General features: G+C 50.4%; 1 pseudogene; it reads right to left on the bottom strand.

Moving 5' to 3' along the window:
* Positions 1–14,740: 14,740 nt before the first annotated feature.
* Positions 14,741–14,858, bottom strand: LOC130016594 (uncharacterized; annotated as a pseudogene).
* Positions 14,859–17,509: the final 2,651 nt, after the last annotated feature.

Genomic DNA, 17,509 nt, shown 5'->3' with positions numbered 1-17,509 from the left:
CAAAGCACAAAAAATTGTAAATCTACAACTTTAAAAAAAATAAAATAAAATAAAGGGAAAAAAAAAAAAAAAAGCTGGGGTAGCCATCCTTATATCAGACCACATTGATTTCAGAGTGAGGAAGGTCATAAGAGACAGTGAAGGCCATTACTTATTGATCAGAGGATCTGTACAACAGGAAGAACTTACAATAATAGATGTTGAGGTCTTTAATCCATTTTGATCTTACTTTTGTACATGGTGTTAGGCAGAGTTCTGAGCCTATTTTTTTGCATGTAGCTGTCCAATGATGCCAACACAATTTATTAAAGAGGCTTTCCTTACTCCATTTCACATTACTTGCACCTTTATCAAAGATTAGATGATCATATGATTGAGGGGAGATGTCAGTGTATTCAACCCTGTTCCATTGGTCTGCAGTTCTGCCTTTGTTCCAGTACCATGCTGTTTTAATTATTACTGCTTTGTAGTATAGTTTGAAGTTCGGGAGGTTGATTCCTCCCATTTTCTTTTTCCCAAGAATTGCTTTAGCTATTCGTGGGGGCTTATTGTTCCATATAAATTTCAGGCGTGTTTGCTCCATTTCTTTGAAGAATGTCGTGGGTATCCTTATAGGGATTGCATTGAATTTATACAATGCTTTCGGTAGTATTGCCATTTTGACAATGTTAAGTCTCCCGACCCATGAGCAGGGGATATCTTTCCATTTCCTCATGTCCTATTTTATTTCCTGAAGTAGCGTTTTGTAGTTTTCTTTGTACAGGTCCTTTACTTCCTTAGTTAAGCTGATTCCTAGGTACTTGATTTTCTGGGGCACAATTGTGAACGGGATTGTTTTTTCATGTTGCTTTCTTCTCTCTCACTGTTTGCGTATAGGAAAGCCATGGACTTTTGGGTATTGATTTTATAACCTGCAACTTTACTATACGAGTCTATTGTTTCTAGGAGTTTTTTGGTGGAGGTTATTGGGTTCTCTAAGTAGAGTATCATATCATCTGCGAATAGTGAGAGCTTGATTTCTTCCTATCTTACCTGAATACCCTTAATATCGTTTTCTTGCCTAATCGCTATTTCAAGTACTTCCAGTACTATATTGAACAGAAGTGGAGAGAGTGGGCATCCCTGTCTCGTCCCTGATCTTAGAGGGAAGGCTCTCAGTTTTTCCCCATTGAGGATGATGCTTGCTGTAGGCTTGTGGTAGATGGCTTTAATTATGTTGAGGAAGGTCCCCTCTATACGTATTTTGGCTAGGGTTTTCATCATAAAGGGGTGCTGGATCTTGTCAAATGCTTTCTCTGCATCTATTGATATAATCATATGCTTTTTATCTTTTCTTTTGTTGATATGATGGATTATGTTGATTGATTTCCGAATGTTAAACCATCCTTGCATCCCTGGGATGAATCCTACTTTGTCATGGTGCATGATCTTTTTGATGAGTAGTTGGATTCTATTTGCTAGTAGTTTGTTGAGGATCTTTGCATCTGTGTTCATCAGGGATATCGGCCTGTAAATTTCTTTCTTTGTGGTATCTCTGTCTGCTTTTGATATCAGTGTGATATTTGCTTCGTAAAAACTGTTCGGAAGTGTTTTTGATATTTCAATTTCGTGGAAAAGCTTAAAGAGCATTGGGAGTAAGTCCTCTTTAAGGATTTGGAAGAATTCACTAGTGAATCCTTCCGGGCCAGGACTTTCGTGCTTGGGGAGACTTTTTATTACCATTTCAATTTCCTTCATGGTGATAGGTCTGTTCAGGTATTCCACTTCTTCTTGGTTCAGCCTTGGGAGTCTGTAGGAGTCTAGGAATTTATCCATTTCCTCGAGGTTTTGATGTTCCGTGGCATAAAGCTTCTCAAAGTACTCCCTGAGGATCCTCTGAATTTCTGTGGTTTCTGTTGTAATGACCCCCTTTTCATTTCTGATTCGGTTTATTAGAGTTTTCTCTCTCCCTTTCTTTGTGAGTTTTGCTAGAGGCTTATCGATCTTGTTAATTTTCTCAAAGAACCAGCTTTTGGTTTCATTGATCTTTCGGATTGTTTTTTGGATTTCCATCTCGTTAATCTCTGCTCTGAGTTTTATTATTTCCTTTCTCCTGTTCGGGTTGTGCTCCTTTTTTTGGTCCTTCTCCAAGCTCTTAAGCTGTGAGGTTAGGTTACATATGTGTGCTCGCTGCTCCTTCCTGAGGAATGCTTGTAGAGCTATAAACTTTCCTCTTAACACAGCCTTTTCTGTGTCCCATAAGTTTTGGTAACTCGTGTTCTCATTTTCATTCGTTTCTAGGAATCTTTTGATTTCCTCTTTGATTTACTGTCTAATCCACTCGTTGTTCAATAGTGCACTGTTTAATTTCCAGGTGTTTGATTTAGTTTTCTGTTTTTGTGTGTGATTTACTTCTAATTTCAGCGCATTATGGTCTGAGAAGATTGTTGATACAATCTCTATCTTCTTAATTTTATGGAGGCATGTTTTGTGGCTCAGCATGTGGTCTATCTTGGAGAATGTTCCATGTACGCTTGAGAAGAATGTGTATTCAGCTTTTTGTGGATGAAGTGTCCTATATATATCTACTAAGTCCCTTTCTTCCATTGTTTCCCTCAAATGAAGTATGTCCTTGCTAAGCATGAGTCTGGTTGATCTATCAAGAGGTGACAAAGCAGTGTTGAAGTCTCCCACTAGTATTGTGTTGCTATTGATGTCTTTTTCCAAATCTATGAGTAGTTGTTTTAAGTACTTTGCTGGTCTCTCATTAGGTGCATATACATTTATTATTGTAAGTTTTTCCTGTTGTACAGATCCTTTGATCAATAAGAAATGGTCTTCACTGTCTCTTATGACCTTCCTCACTCTGAAATCGATGTGGTCTGATATTAGGATGGCTACCCCAGCTTTTTTATGGGAGCTGTTTGCCTGTAGGATTGTTTTCCAGCCTTTGACTCTGAGCCTGTGTTTGCTTTGACTATTGAGATGTGTTTCTTGCAGGCAGCCGAATGTTGGGTTCAATTTTCTAATCCATCCTGCCACTCTATGTCTTTTAATTGGTGCGTTTAGCCCATTGACATTGAGAGAGATTATTGTTATGGGATTTTGTCCCATTGTTCTTTTAAAATTTGGTGTATTTGATGGGCCTTTCTTGCCTTAAAGTAGCCCATTTAGTTGTTCTTGTAACCATGGTTTTGAGTCTATGAAGTTCCTGAGCTGTTGTTTGTCTGTGAAACTGTGTGTTGTTCCTTCTATTATGAATGAGAGTCTCGCTGGGTAAAATATTTTTGGAGAGGCATTTATTTCATTGAGTTTTTTCACTATGTCCCACCACTGTTTTCGGGCCATGAGGGTTTCATCAGAAAAATCAGCTGTGAATTTTAAGTATGCTCCTTTGTAAGAGATTTCTTTCTTCGATCTTGCTGCTTTCAGAATTTTGTCTCTGTCTATGCTTTTGGTCATTTTGAACAGAATGTGTCTTGGGGTATTTTTATTCGGATTTCTTCTAGCTGGTACCCTTCGGGCCTCCTGAATGTGGTCACAAGTTTTCTTCAGCTCTGGAAACGTTGTAGCAATGATGTCTTTGACAGTTTCTTCTTCATCAAGGTTTTCTTCCTGTACCTCTGGGACTCCAATAATTCTTATGTTACCCCTCTTGGCTTCATCACGATCTTCTCTTGCCATCTGTTCCCGAATTGTGAGTCTCTTTTCCATTTTCTGCTGTTTTCTGGAGAGTCTCTGAACTTCATCTTCGAGTTCACTGATTCTGTTCTCAGCAGCTGTTACTCTGCTGCTGAGGCCTTCCACTGAGCTTTTCAATTCGCCTACGAGATTTTTCAGGTCTGATATTTCTGATTGCATTTTCCTCATTTCTGCCTTCAGATCCTCTTGTCTTCTATTGGCATTACATTCCATTGTTTCTTTTAATTCCCTAAGCATCCTAAGAAGCTCCCTCCTGAATTCCTTGTCAGAGAGGTTGTCTAACACTACAGTACTGTTGGTGTCATCTGAGCTAGACTCTTCAATATGAAAGTTTGGTGGGCTTTTACGTTGCTTTACCATTGTGAGAGGTGTGGTTTAGTCCTTCAAGTTCACTGTTACTATTCTGTTTGATATGCAGTGTGAGTTAAGATAGGCTTATGAGTTATTGGCTACTGTGTTTCTAGTGGCTGAGATAAAATAGAGAAGTTTCCATCTAAGAAGGTAGCTTATGGTTCCTATGGCATACGTAGTGGGAAAATCTACGCGGTCGCGGCTCCGGAAAGGGTCCCTGGCACTGGGCGAGAAGTTGGGAACATCTCCAGTTTGGAATTGGAGCCGTTCAGCTTTGTTGCCCAGAGCTGGGCCTCCGTGCCCGTCCCGCACAGCTCAGGGGTTGAAAACCGGCTTTCTAGGGGCTGGATCTAGGTGCGCATGCCCAGAAAGGTTCCCAGGCCCTTGGGGGCGGGCTGTACCTGTTTGGAAATGAGCCGTTCAGCTTTGTTGCCCAGAGCTGGGCCTCTGTGCTGTCCTGCGCGGCTCAGGGGTTGAAAAACCGGCTTTCTAGGGGCTGGATCTAGGTGTGCATGCCCAGAAAGGGTCCCAGGCCCTTGGGGGCAGGCTGTACCTGTATGGAATTGGAGCCGTTCAGCTTTGTTGCCCAGAGCTGGGCCTCCGTGCCCGTCCCGTGCAGCTCAGGGGCTGAAAACCGGCTTTGTAGGGGCTGGATCTAGGTGCACATGCCCAGAAAGGGTCCCAGGCCCTTGGGGGCGGGCTGTACCTGTTTGGAATTGGAGCCGTTCAGCTTTGTTGCCCAGTGCTGGGCCTCCATGCCCGTCCCGCGCGGCTCAGGGGTTGAAAACCGGCTTTCTAGGGGCTGGATCTTGGATACTTTAATTTTAATATCATTTACGTTCTCATTAAAATCTTGTAATTGATTTAGTTTCATTATTTATTTTGGTTTCTCTGTTACTTGCCAATGGAATGAAACTGTAGATGAGCCCTCTAAGATTAGCGTCATGGAGAGACTGGTCGAGGTTTTCCTCTGTGTATTTTAAGGATTCAGCTGTCTCTCAAAGCTGGACCATAAGTCCACTTTTAATTAAATTCTGCATCAGCTGTGAGATATGGATTCAGTCTATCTTCTATTGTTGTTTTTGTGTGTAGCATTGTTTTCCCATTACACCATTTATTGTAGAGTATAGGAAAATATTGCTTTATCCTTTCTGCTTTGCTGCAGAAAATCCAGATCCCGGACGAGAGCAGTGCAGTCTCTGCCCCCGCGCCTCGGTGTTCCTTCCCGGAGTCCCTTGGAGGGGAGCGGGTTGAGCTTTCCTCCCCGCCCCGGCCAGGGCTACGGCAGCCGGAGACCTCCAGGACCAGCCACCACCATGCTGAGACCACTCTCCGCACACCTGAAGGTACTGGCAGAGGGACAAAGCCACGCGGGTTCCGGGGCCGAGACCTCCAAGCCTACTCGAATTGGAGTCGAGCATCTTCCACTCAGATCCTCCAAATTCCAGTAGGCGGGGGTCACACCCACCACCTGGCCCCCTGGCGCCGTGTAATCCCATCAGCGGCCAAGACTCAGAGACTATAAAATCCAGATCCCGGACGAGAGCAGTGCAGTCTCTGCCCCCGCGCCTCGGTGTTCCTTCCCGGAGTCCCTTGGAGGGGAGCGGGTTGAGCTTTCCTCCCCGCCCCGGCCAGGGCTACGGCAGCCGGAGACCTCCAGGACCAGCCACCACCATGCTGAGACCACTCTCCGCACACCTGAAGGTACTGGCAGAGGGACAAAGCCACGCGGGTTCCGGGGCCGAGACCTCCAAGCCTACTCGAATTGGAGTCGAGCATCTTCCACCCAGATCCTCCAAATTCCAGTAGGCGGGGGTCACACCCACCACCTGGCCCCCTGGCGCCGTGTAATCCCATCAGCGGCCAAGACTCAGAGACTATAAAATCCAGATCCCGGACGAGAGCAGTGCAGTCTCTGCCCCCGCGTCTCGGTGTTCCTTCCCGGAGTCCCTTGGAGGGGAGCGGGTTGAGCTTTCCTCCCCGCCCCGGCCAGGGCTACGGCAGCCGGAGACCTCCAGGACCAGCCAGCACCATGCTGAGACCACTCTCCGCACACCTGAAGGTACTGGCAGAGGGACAAAGCCACGCGGGTTCCGGGGCCGAGACCTCCAAGCCTACTCGAATTGGAGTCGAGCATCTTCCACCCAGATCCTCCAAATTCCAGTAGGCGGGGGTCACACCCACCACCTGGCCCCCTGGCGCCGTGTAATCCCATCAGCGGCCAAGACTCAGAGACTATAAAATCCAGATCCCGGACGAGAGCAGTGCAGTCTCTGCCCCCGCGCCTCGGTGTTCCTTCCCGGAGTCCCTTGGAGGGGAGCGGGTTGAGCTTTCCTCCCCGCCCCGGCCAGGGCTACGGCAGCCGGAGACCTCCAGGACTAGCCACCACCATGCTGAGACCACTCTCCGCACACCTGAAGGTAATGGCAGAGGGACAAGGCCACGCGGGTTCCGGGGCCGAGACCTCCAAGCCTACTCGAATTGGAGTCGAGCATCTTCCACCCAGATCCTCCAAATTCCAGTAGGCGGGGGTCACACCCACCACCTGGCCCCCTGGCGTCGTGTAATCCCATCAGCGGCCAAGACTCAGAGACTATAAAATCCAGATCCCGGACGAGAGCAGTGCAGTCTCTGCCCCCGCGCCTCGATGTTCCTTCCCGGACTCCCTTGGAGGGGAGCGGGTTGAGCTTTCCTCCCCGCCCCGGCCAGGGCTACGGCAGCCGGAGACCTCCAGGACCAGCCAGCACCATGCTGAGACCACTCTCCGCACACCTGAAGGTACTGGCAGAGGGACAAAGCCACGCGGGTTCCGGGGCCGAGACCTCCAAGCCTACTCGAATTGGAGTCGAGCATCTTCCACCCAGATCCTCCAAATTCCAGTAGGCGGGGGTTACACCCACCACCTGGCCCCCTGGCGCCGTGTAATCCCATCAGCGGCCAAGACTCAGAGACTATAAAATCCAGATCCCGGACGAGAGCAGTGCAGTCTCTGCCCCCGCGCCTCAGTGTTCCTTCCCGGAGTCCCTTGGAGGGGAGCGGGTTGAGCATTCCTCCCCGCACGGCCAGGGCTATGGCAGCCGGAGACTGCCATCAGCGGTAATTCCAGTAGGCGGGGGTCACACCCACCACCTGGCCCCCTGGCGCCGTGTAATCCCATCAGCGGCCAAGACTCAGAGACTATAAAATCAAGATCCCGGACGAGAGCAGTGCAGTCTCTGCCCCCGCGCCTCGGTGTTCCTTCCCGGAGTCCCTTGGAGGGGAGCGGGTTGAGCTTTCCTCCCCGCCCCGGCCAGGGCTACGGCAGCCGGAGACCTCTAGGACCAGCCACCACCATGCTGAGACCACTCTCCGCACACCTGAAGGTACTGGCAGAGGGACAAAGCCACGCGGATTCCGGGGCCGAGACCTCCAAGCCTACTCGAATTGGAGTCGAGCATCTTCCACCCAGATCCTCCAAATTCCAGTAGGCGGGGGTCACACCCACCACCTGGCCCCCTGGCGCCGTGTAATCCCATCAGCGGCCAAGACTCAGAGACTATAAAATCCAGATCCCGGACGAGAGCAGTGCAGTCTCTGCCCCCGCGCCTCGGTGTTCCTTCCCGGAGTCCCTTGGAGGGGAGCGGGTTGAGCTTTCCTCCCCGCCCCGGCCAGGGCTACGGCAGCCGGAGACCTCTAGGACCAGCCACCACCATGCTGAGACCACTCTCCGCACACCTGAAGGTACTGGCAGAGGGACAAAGCCACGCGGGTTCCGGGGCCGAGACCTCCAAGCCTACTCGAATTGGAGTCGAGCATCTTCCACCCAGATCCTCCAAATTCCAGTAGGCGGGGGTCACACCCACCACCTGGCCCCCTGGCGCAGTGTAATCCCATCAGCGGCCAAGACTCAGAGACTATAAAATCCAGATCCCGGACGAGAGCAGTGCAGTCTCTGCCCCCGCGCCTCGGTGTTCCTTCCCGGAGTCCCTTGGAGGGGAGCGGGTTGAGCTTTCCTCCCCGCCCCGGCCAGGGCTACGGCAGCCGGAGACCTCCAGGACCAGCCACCACCATGCTGAGACCACTCTCCGCACACCTGAAGGTACTGGCAGAGGGACAAAGCCACGCGGGTTCCGGGGCCGAGACCTCCAAGCCTACTTGAATTGGAGTCGAGCATCTTCCACCCAGATCCTCCAAATTCCAGTAGGCGGGGGTCACACCCACCAACTGGCCCCCTGGCGCCGTGTAATCCCATCAGCGGCCAAGACTCAGAGACTATAAAATCCAGATCCCGGATGAGACCAGTGCAGTCTCTGCCCCCGCGCCTCGGTGTTCCTTCCCGGAGTCCCTTGGAGGGGAGCAGGTTGAGCTTTCCTCCCCGCCCCGGCCAGGGCTACGGCCGCCGGAGACTGCCATCAGCGGAAATTCCAGTAGGCGCGGGTCACACCCACCACCTGGCCCCCTGGCGCCGTGTAATCCCATCAGCGGCCAAGACTCAGAGACTATAAAATCCAGATCCCGGACGAGAGCAGTGCAGTCTCTGCCCACGCGCCTCAGTGTTCCTTCCCGGAGTCCCTTGGAGGGGAGCGGGTTGAGCTTTCCTCCCCGCCCCAGCCAGGGCTACGGCAGCCGGAGACCTCCAGGACCAGCCACCACCATGCTGAGACCACTCTCCGCACACCTGAAGGTACTGGCAGAGGGACAAAGCCACGCGGGTTCCGGGGCCGAGACCTCCAAGCCTACTTGAATTGGAGTCGAGCATCTTCCACCCAGATCCTCCAAATTCCAGTAGGCGGGGGTCACACCCACCAACTGGCCCCCTGGCGCCGTGTAATCCCATCAGCGGCCAAGACTCAGAGACTATAAAATCCAGATCCCGGATGAGACCAGTGCAGTCTCTGCCCCCGCGCCTCGGTGTTCCTTCCCGGAGTCCCTTGGAGGGGAGCGGGTTGAGCTTTCCTCCCCGCCCCGGCCAGGGCTACGGCAGCCGGAGACCTCCAGGACCAGCCACCACCATGCGGAGACCACTCTCCGCACACCTGAAGGTACTGGCAGAGGGACAAAGCCACGCGGGTTCCAGGGCCGAGACCTCCAAGCCTACTCGAATTGGAGTCGAGCATCTTCCACCCAGATCTTCCAAATTCCAGTTGGCGGGGGTCACACCCACCACCTGGTCCCCTGGCGCCGTGTAATCCCATCAGCGGCCAAGACTCAGAGACTATAAAATCCAGATCCCGGACGAGAGCAGTGCAGTCTCTGCCCCCGCGCTTCGGTGTTCCTTCCCGGAGTACCTTGGAGGGGAGCGGGTTGAGCTTTCCTCCCCGCCCCGGCCAGGGCTACGGCAGCCGGAGACCTCCAGGACCAGCCACCACCATGCTGAGACCACTCTCCGCACACCTGAATGTACTGGCAGAGGGACAAAGCCACGCGGGTTCCGGGGCCGAGACCTCCAAGCCTACTCGAATTGGAGTCGAGCATCTTCCACCCAGATCCTCCAAATTCCAGTAGGCGGGGGTCACACCCACCACCTGGCCCCCTGGCGCCGTGTAATCCCATCAGCGGCCAAGACTCAGAGACTATAAAATCCAGATCCCGGACGAGAGCAGTGCAGTCTCTGCCCCCGCGCCTCGGTGTTCCTTCCCGGACTCCCTTGGAGGGGAGCGGGTTGAGCTTTCCTCCCCGCCCCGGCCAGGGCTACGGCAGCCGGAGACCTCCAGGACCAGCCACCACCATGCTGAGACCACTCTCCGCACACCTGAAGGTACTGGCAGAGGGACAAAGCCACGCGGGTTCCGGGGCCGAGACCTCCAAGCCTACTCGAATTGGAGTCGAGCATCTTCCACCCAGATCCTCCAAATTCCAGTAGGCGGGGGTCACACCCACCACCTGGCCCCCTGGCGCCGCGTAATCCCATCAGCGGCCAAGACTCAGAGACTATAAAATCCAGATCCCGGACGAGAGCAGTGCAGTCTCTGCCCCCGCGCCTCGGTGTTCCTTCCCGGAGTCCCTTGGGGGGAGCGGGTTGAGCTTTCCTCCCCGCCCCGGCCAGGGCTATGGCAGCCGGAGATTGCCATCAGCGGAAATTCCAGTAGGCGGGGGTCACACCCACCACCTGGCCCCCTTGCGCCGTGTAATCCCATCAGCGGCCAAGACTCAGAGACTATAAAATCCAGATCCCGGACGAGAGCAGTGCAGTCTCTGCCCACGCGCCTCAGTGTTCCTTCCCGGAGTCCCTTGGAGGGGAGCGGGTTGAGCTTTCCTCCCCGCCCCGGCCAGGGCTACGGCAGCCGGAGACTGCCATCAGCGGTAATTCCAGTAGGCGGGGGTCACACCCACCACCTGGCCCCCTGGCGCCGTGTAATCCCATCAGCGGCCAAGACTCAGAGACTATAAAATCCAGATCCCGGACGAGAGCAGTGCAGTCTCTGCCCCCGCGCCTCGGTGTTCCTTCCCGGAGTCCCTTGGAGGGGAGCGGGTTGAGCTTTCCTCCCCGCCCCGGCCAGGGCTACGGCAGCCGGAGACCTCCAGGACTAGCCACCACCATGCTGAGACCACTCTCCGCACACCTGAAGGTAATGGCAGAGGGACAAGGCCACGCGGGTTCCGGGGCCGAGACCTCCAAGCCTACTCGAATTGGAGTCGAGCATCTTCCACCCAGATCCTCCAAATTCCAGTAGGCGGGGGTCACACCCACCACCTGGCCCCCTGGCGTCGTGTAATCCCATCAGCGGCCAAGACTCAGAGACTATAAAATCCAGATCCCGGACGAGAGCAGTGCAGTCTCTGCCCCCTGCCTCGGTGTTCCTTCCCGGAGTCCCTTGGAGGGGAGCGGGTTGAGCTTTCCTCCCCGCCCCGGCCAGGGCTACGGCAGCCGGAGACCTCCAGGACCAGCCACCACCATGCTGAGACCACTCTCCGCACACCTGAAGGTACTGGCAGAGGGACAAAGCCACGCGGGTTCCGAGGCCGAAACCTCCCAGCCTACTCGAATTGGAGTCGAGCATCTTCCACCCAGATCCTCCAAATTCCAGTAGGCGGGGGTCACACCCACCACCTGGCCCCCTGGCGCCGTGTAATCCCATCAGCGGCCAAGACTCAGAGACTATAAAATCCAGATCCCGGACGAGAGCAGTGCAGTCTCTGCCCCCGCGCCTCGGTGTTCCTTCCCGGAGTCCCTTGGAGGGGAGCGGGTTTAGCTTTTCTCCCCGCCCCGGCCAGGGCTACGGCAGCTGGAGACTGCCATCAGCGGTAATTCCAGTAGGCGGGGGTCACACCCACCACCTGGCCCCCTGGCGCTGTGTAATCCCATCAGCGGCCAAGACTCAGAGACTATAAAATCCAGATCCCGGACGAGAGCAGTGCAGTCTCTGCCCCCGCGCCTCGGTGTTCCTTCCCGGAGTCCCTTGGAGGGGAGCGGGTTGAGCTTTCCTCCCCGCCCCGGCCAGGGCTACGGCAGCCGGAGACTGCCATCAGCGGTAATTCCAGTAGGCGGGGGTCACACCCACCACCTGGCCCCCTGGCGCTGTGTAATCCCATCAGCGGCCAAGACTCAGAGACTATAAAATCCAGATCCCGGAACCGCGCGGCCGCATTCGCGGCCACGCGACATCTTATTATCTCATTCCTACTTTGGACAAACTTGCAGGCTGTTGAATGTAGCCTGCCCACAGGGCAGAGTCTGGCAAACTCCCCGTGGCCTACCAAATATGCCAAATACCAGTAACAATGATGGGTCTCATTCTCCTAAAGAGCCCTGAATAAAATCTCAGGGCTAGGATGAAAGAGACGTTACTGGGGCCTGCTCGAGGCAATCGACGATTAACAGGATGATGAAATGAAAAAATGAAATGAAAATCCTTTCTGCTTTGCTGCAGAGAGCTTAAGTTTACTAGGTTGTTCCCATCATAGTGCTCCCATTCCCCTGATTTTATTTGTAATTTCTTTCTTTGTGGTCTGTTGACTTGAAAATACTGTTTTTCTCTTCTCTGTAAGTCCTTTGCATAGTAAATTTAGAGCAATGTCCTTTTGTACGGACACAAGAAGACAGTTAATGCTATGCTTTAGTAACTTGGGAGTTAATTGACTCTGAATGATTTTTACTTCCTGGACATCTGTTCTCTCCACTTAAGCCTCAGTTGCCCTTACTTCCTAGCACCAAAAATCAGAGTCCTGATGAGGGACTAGATGGGCCCTGGACAAGCTGTGAGCTATGTGTTACCCTGGCATCAAAATGGGCCTGGCCAAAGTGTCATAATACTTTACTATAAATTAGGAGCATGGTCATGGACAAATTCTATCATGATCCAAAGAGTAATAACTAGATTCTGACCCTGCTAGGGTTAGAAATGATTAATCCGGCCTGAGCACTATAGTCTGAGTCCATGGTGAGATTTTCCCGGAGAGCCACCTGCAAGCTCATTGTATCTCTTACTGCGTCCATACAAAATAACTAATATTAAGAAATAAATAAATATCAATAATAATTTGCTTGGAATATCACGGTTTCACTCAAATGAGAGAAAGAATCCGGAGTTCCGACCTCCGTTGACGATCAAGAATCAGGGACGCTGTATCGTTTGCTAAGGTGTCAAAAATCAGATGGACTGGTCACGTAATGAGATTTAAAGATGACCACTGGACTAGAGCTGTTACCGACTGGATTCCACAGAATTTCAAAAGACCGCATGGCCGCCCTCCTACAAGATGGTCAGACTTGTTCATCAAGATCATGAACGATCGGTTTGAGGCTCTTCGTGTTCCTAGAGCAAACAGACGCCATTTGGGCTACAGTAGCAAACGACAGAGACTAATGGAGACGTTACTGGCGCCTGCTCGAGCAAATCGATGATTAACAGGATGTCAAGTGATGAAGTGATCAAGAAATAAGATTAAGATGTTAATTGAGTTACTGGACTAAGGAGAAGGGGACACCCCTAGGTGGTGTGTCAGCCTTTGAGCCTGATGGACCATCAGGAAGGGTTTTCTTATGTTGATCTTGCTACTGACAGGGTGTGGTGGCTACCCCCAGTGCTGGGGAACTGGAGAAGTGAGACAGTTGGAGAGAGAGAGACAGCAGGACAGCAAGATGGAGCGCAGAAAGACTAGCACGGGGAACAGAGGGAGAAGAATGTAGAAGAAGAACACAGGAGCAGTTGTATGGAGAAAAAAAGCCTAGGCTGTGAGATGCAGCACAAAGAGATGAGCGGGAGAGACAGTAGGAAACAGGAATGAGGGGCACTGTGAGACTAGAATGGGGGGCTCAGATATTTATATATGGATGAAATATAGCACAACTACACAATGGAAAACTATACAGTCACCAGGAAAATATGAAATCATAACATTCACTTATAAAAGCAGGGAAATGGAGAGTATCAGGCTGAGTGAAATGAGTCAGAAGGAAAGGGACAGATGTAGAATAAATGCACTCTTCTGAGGAATATAAACTTTGCTATGAGATTAATATTCAGTGTCAGGAAACACAGGGGACAGCAGGACGGGTCAATGGTTGAAAGCTTGTGTGGTTTGTATGGTGGTTTGTGAAGGACGGAGAAGAAATAGTATGACAGGAATAGCAAGATATGATCATTGGACTAGAACTAAATGTTGAAAATTGGAAAAGGGATATGCACAACAACATTTCAGTGTCTATATTGAGATCAATAGACCTGAGAGAGAGACAGACAGACAGACAGAGACCCCATACAGGACCCTAGGGATCAATAAAGGAGAAGAATGGCTCACGTGATGATGACCAGATTCTGTACTTGGGCTGTCTTTGTTCTTCCTGTTACAATTCTTTGCCTCCCCTCCCCTCTCTCTCCTTGCATTTCTCTAAGTAAATTTCTTTAGATAATCCTATTTTACTTCTCTGTCTATCTCTCCTTTCTTACTATTCACACAGAGACAGAAAGCGAATCTCTGAATTTCACTTGTTCAGATATTCAGTTGTGCTGGGTGGAAAGATGTTTTCCAAATTCCTAACATGTGTGACCTGAAATCAGAACTCAAGTTTTCCCATTTGGAGAAACCCATGTGGTCTCTTGAACACGGCTCTCACTTTCTCTCCCTTTGAATTTCTCTAAGAAAAAAGTTTTAAATAAAGCTATTCTGAGTCACTGAAAAAGTTAGAGTTCAAGTCATATATTCCATAAAACTTTATTAATTTCATCATATTCATTTGTTATTTACTTATATTTGTCCTACTAATACAGTTATAGAATAAACTTGTTAGCAGCTGTGTTAGACTCATGTCTGGTTTTTGAAAAACTCTTTATTAAATTAACAAATGTAATATATTTTTGTTTCCATTAAAGTCTTTGGGCCAGAGCGATAGCATAGCAGGTAGGGTGTTTGCCTTGCACGCGGCAGACCTGGGTTCGATTCCTCCGCCCCTCTTGTAGATCTTGGCAAGCTTCCAAGAGTATTCTGCCCACAAGGCAAGCTCCCCGTGTTGTATTCGATATGCTAAACACAGTAACAACAAGTCTTGCAATGGAGACATTACTGGTGACCACTCGAGAAAATCGATGAACGACCGAAGGACAGTACTATTAAACTCTTTATTTAAAGACTTAAATCCTATTTTAGTTTGATGGTTTTTACTATTTTTATTTGAGTGAATTATTTATTGTATTATTTTTACTTAATCTCAGCAAAGAGCCATCAGTGTCATCTTTTAATTTTTATACATACAACCACTTGATTTGCCAATATTTTCCTAGGATGCTTCTATCTACAGCACCCAGTATTCCCAGGCGGTCTCCCATCCAAGTACTACCAGGACCGACCCTGCTTAGCTTCCAAGATCAGACAAGATCAGGTGCGTTCAGGGTGGTATGGCCGAAACAGGGTGCACAGCGGTACAGCGTTTGCCTTGCGCGCAGCAAGTCCGGCTGGGCCGGGTTCAATTCTTCCACCCCTCTCAGAGAGCCCGGCTCTAGGATAATACTCTTTTGTCCTTCCTCAGGTAGCTTAGGTTTGTCAGCTCACACCCATCTAAGGACACTGAACTTGTATTGTAAACAATGTCCTTTCTGTGTGGACATAGGAAGACAGTTAATATTATGCTTTGTAACTTGGGAGTTGATTGACTCCGAGTAATATTTACTCCTGGGCATCTGATTTCTTGACTCAGTTGCCCTTAGTTCCTAGCACCCCAAAAGCAGGGTCTCGACGAGGGACTGAATGGACCCAGGGCAAGCAGTGAGCTACCCTGGCATTGAAATGGGCCAAGCCAAAGAGCCATGATACTCAACTATAAGTTCAGCTCATGATCACGGACAAATGCTGTCATGATCCAAAAGTAAGTAACGACGAGACTAGGACCCTGCTGGAGCTAGGAAGATTAACCTGGCCTGAGGACTGCGAAATATATAGTGAGATGTTCTCAGGAAGAACCAAACTAAATTTATATCTCTTACTGTGCTCATACAGAATGACATTGCTAGAAATATTAGAAGTAGATTTATTACAACTATTTAAGTAGATTACTAACTGAGGGAAGAACACACCCTTGTTGGGATCCCACCCTTGGGTGGATCTCCTAGTAATCTGAAGTAATCTCTGTAGATGAGATTTTATACTTGAGTTAATCTCCTGGAGGAGTGGTCTTACCTCTCTTTGTTGACTCGTCAGTATTCAACCCACCTTTATGTCACCGCCTTATGTGACTGCTATATAAATTAAGACATAAGCTCAGAAAGGGAGTCAGAAGTGAGAGAGCTTGGGCTCCAGAGATACAGAGTCAGAGCTAGAAGGAGAGAGCTTCCAAGACTGGGGCCCAGGAGAGAAGGAGGCAGAGAAAGACAGGAGTGAAGAGGATTGGAATAAACTGCTATTGATATAGACCGGCCTGGCCCCCGTTTCTTCTTCCGTCTGCCCTTGGTCAACAGCCGTTCTGATCCAGGCCACACACAGAGGCTCAAGAGCACCGAACTCAGGTGTTGAGACAGTGCCGTCCAGTGAGCCCGTGAACACAGAACCTTCGGCGTGATAAAATTTTACACCCGGCAAGCTACTGAGAGTATCTTGCCTGTATGGCAAAGCCTGGCAAGCTGCCCATGACGTATTTAATATGCCAAAGACAGTAACAACAAGTCTCAAAACGGAGACGTTACTGGGCTTGCTCAAGCAAATCGATGAACAATGGGAGGACAGTGTTTGTTTGCTTCTACCTGAGGGATCCCTGAGCACAGAGTCAGGAGTAAGCCCTCAGAACTACTGGGTGTGACTCAAAACGAAATCAAAAGGCCCATTAAAGAATATGACTCCTGAAGAAGGCTTCTGAAGTGAAGTCCCAGGATTCAATCCTGCTTTAGAGATGCCGAAAGGTTAATGCCCCTAAGAGCCCAGAGGCTCTCCCTGCAGTGTGGGGATTGGGCTGCAGGGGGCGCCATTTTCAAGAGCACCAAATTGTAGGCCTGAAGTGGATGCAGAGGTGAGAGAAATTGGTGCAGAGACACAGAAATCTCAGAATGGATTTTCTTCAATAAAAATAATTTTGCTTTCTCAAGAAAACCAAAATTAAAATACGTACAAGGCACAGAAAGTTAAATTGTGCAAACTTACCATTTGGGGAGGAACATAAGGCAGCAGAACCTGTATGTAGGTTATGTTTCTGGACTTCTTAATTTCTCCAATGGAAACCACTGGGGCATTAGGATGGTTTTGTTGTCTCATTTTACAATCCCTTAGGGGATTTGGGCTGGAGCGATAGCACAGCGGGTAGGGCGTTCGCCTTACACACGGCCAACATGGCCGACCCGAGTTCAATTCCTCCGCCCCTCTCGGAGAGCCCGGCAAGCTACCGAGAGTATTTGATATGCCAGACACAGTAACAACAAAGTCTCCAATGGAGACGTTACTGGGCCCGCTCGAGCAAATCGACGATCAACGGGAGGGCCTTTACTTTTACTTTACTAGGGGATTTGCAGGTTCCCAGAAATAACCTCAAAGCCCAGGTGTGCCCAGATGTCTCCAGACCATACAGATGTGGGGGCCCTGAGAGGAAGATCCTGAAAGGGCTTGACCCCTGATGGGGAGCTCTGTGTGCACAGAGTCCTGGAACAGGGCAGGGTCTCATCTCCTCAAACAAGAATCAGAACGTGGACCTCTTCACTCCCTTTGAGTATGGACCCGCTGCCTTCCACAAGGCCCTTCTCAGGTTGGATCAGGCCTTCAGATATGAATTCTCCCTCCTCATGTATATGCAAATTATGCAAGAGACACTGAGTTAAATACAGATGTGTCTGTGTCCTGACAACCTCACACAGCCGGCACTCCCACACCTTCAGAAGCCCCTGAGTGCACTGTTCCCACCATGGACTGGACCTAGAGAATTCTCTTCCTGGTGGCAGTGGCTGCAGGTAAGTGTCCCCATGCCATGGGCTGAGGGTATGGGGCCAGTCAAGAGGAGTCCACCCACTCATGTCTGCTGTCCACAGGTGTGAACTCCCAGGTGCAGCTGGTGCAGTCAGGGGCTGAGGTGGGAAAACCTGGG

Source organism: Sorex fumeus, unplaced genomic scaffold (genome assembly GCF_029834395.1).
Source record: "Sorex fumeus unplaced genomic scaffold, SorFum_2.1 ptg000157l, whole genome shotgun sequence".
Lineage (NCBI taxonomy): Eukaryota > Metazoa > Chordata > Mammalia > Eulipotyphla > Soricidae > Sorex > Sorex fumeus.
This window is presented reverse-complemented; position numbering and strand designations above follow the sequence as displayed.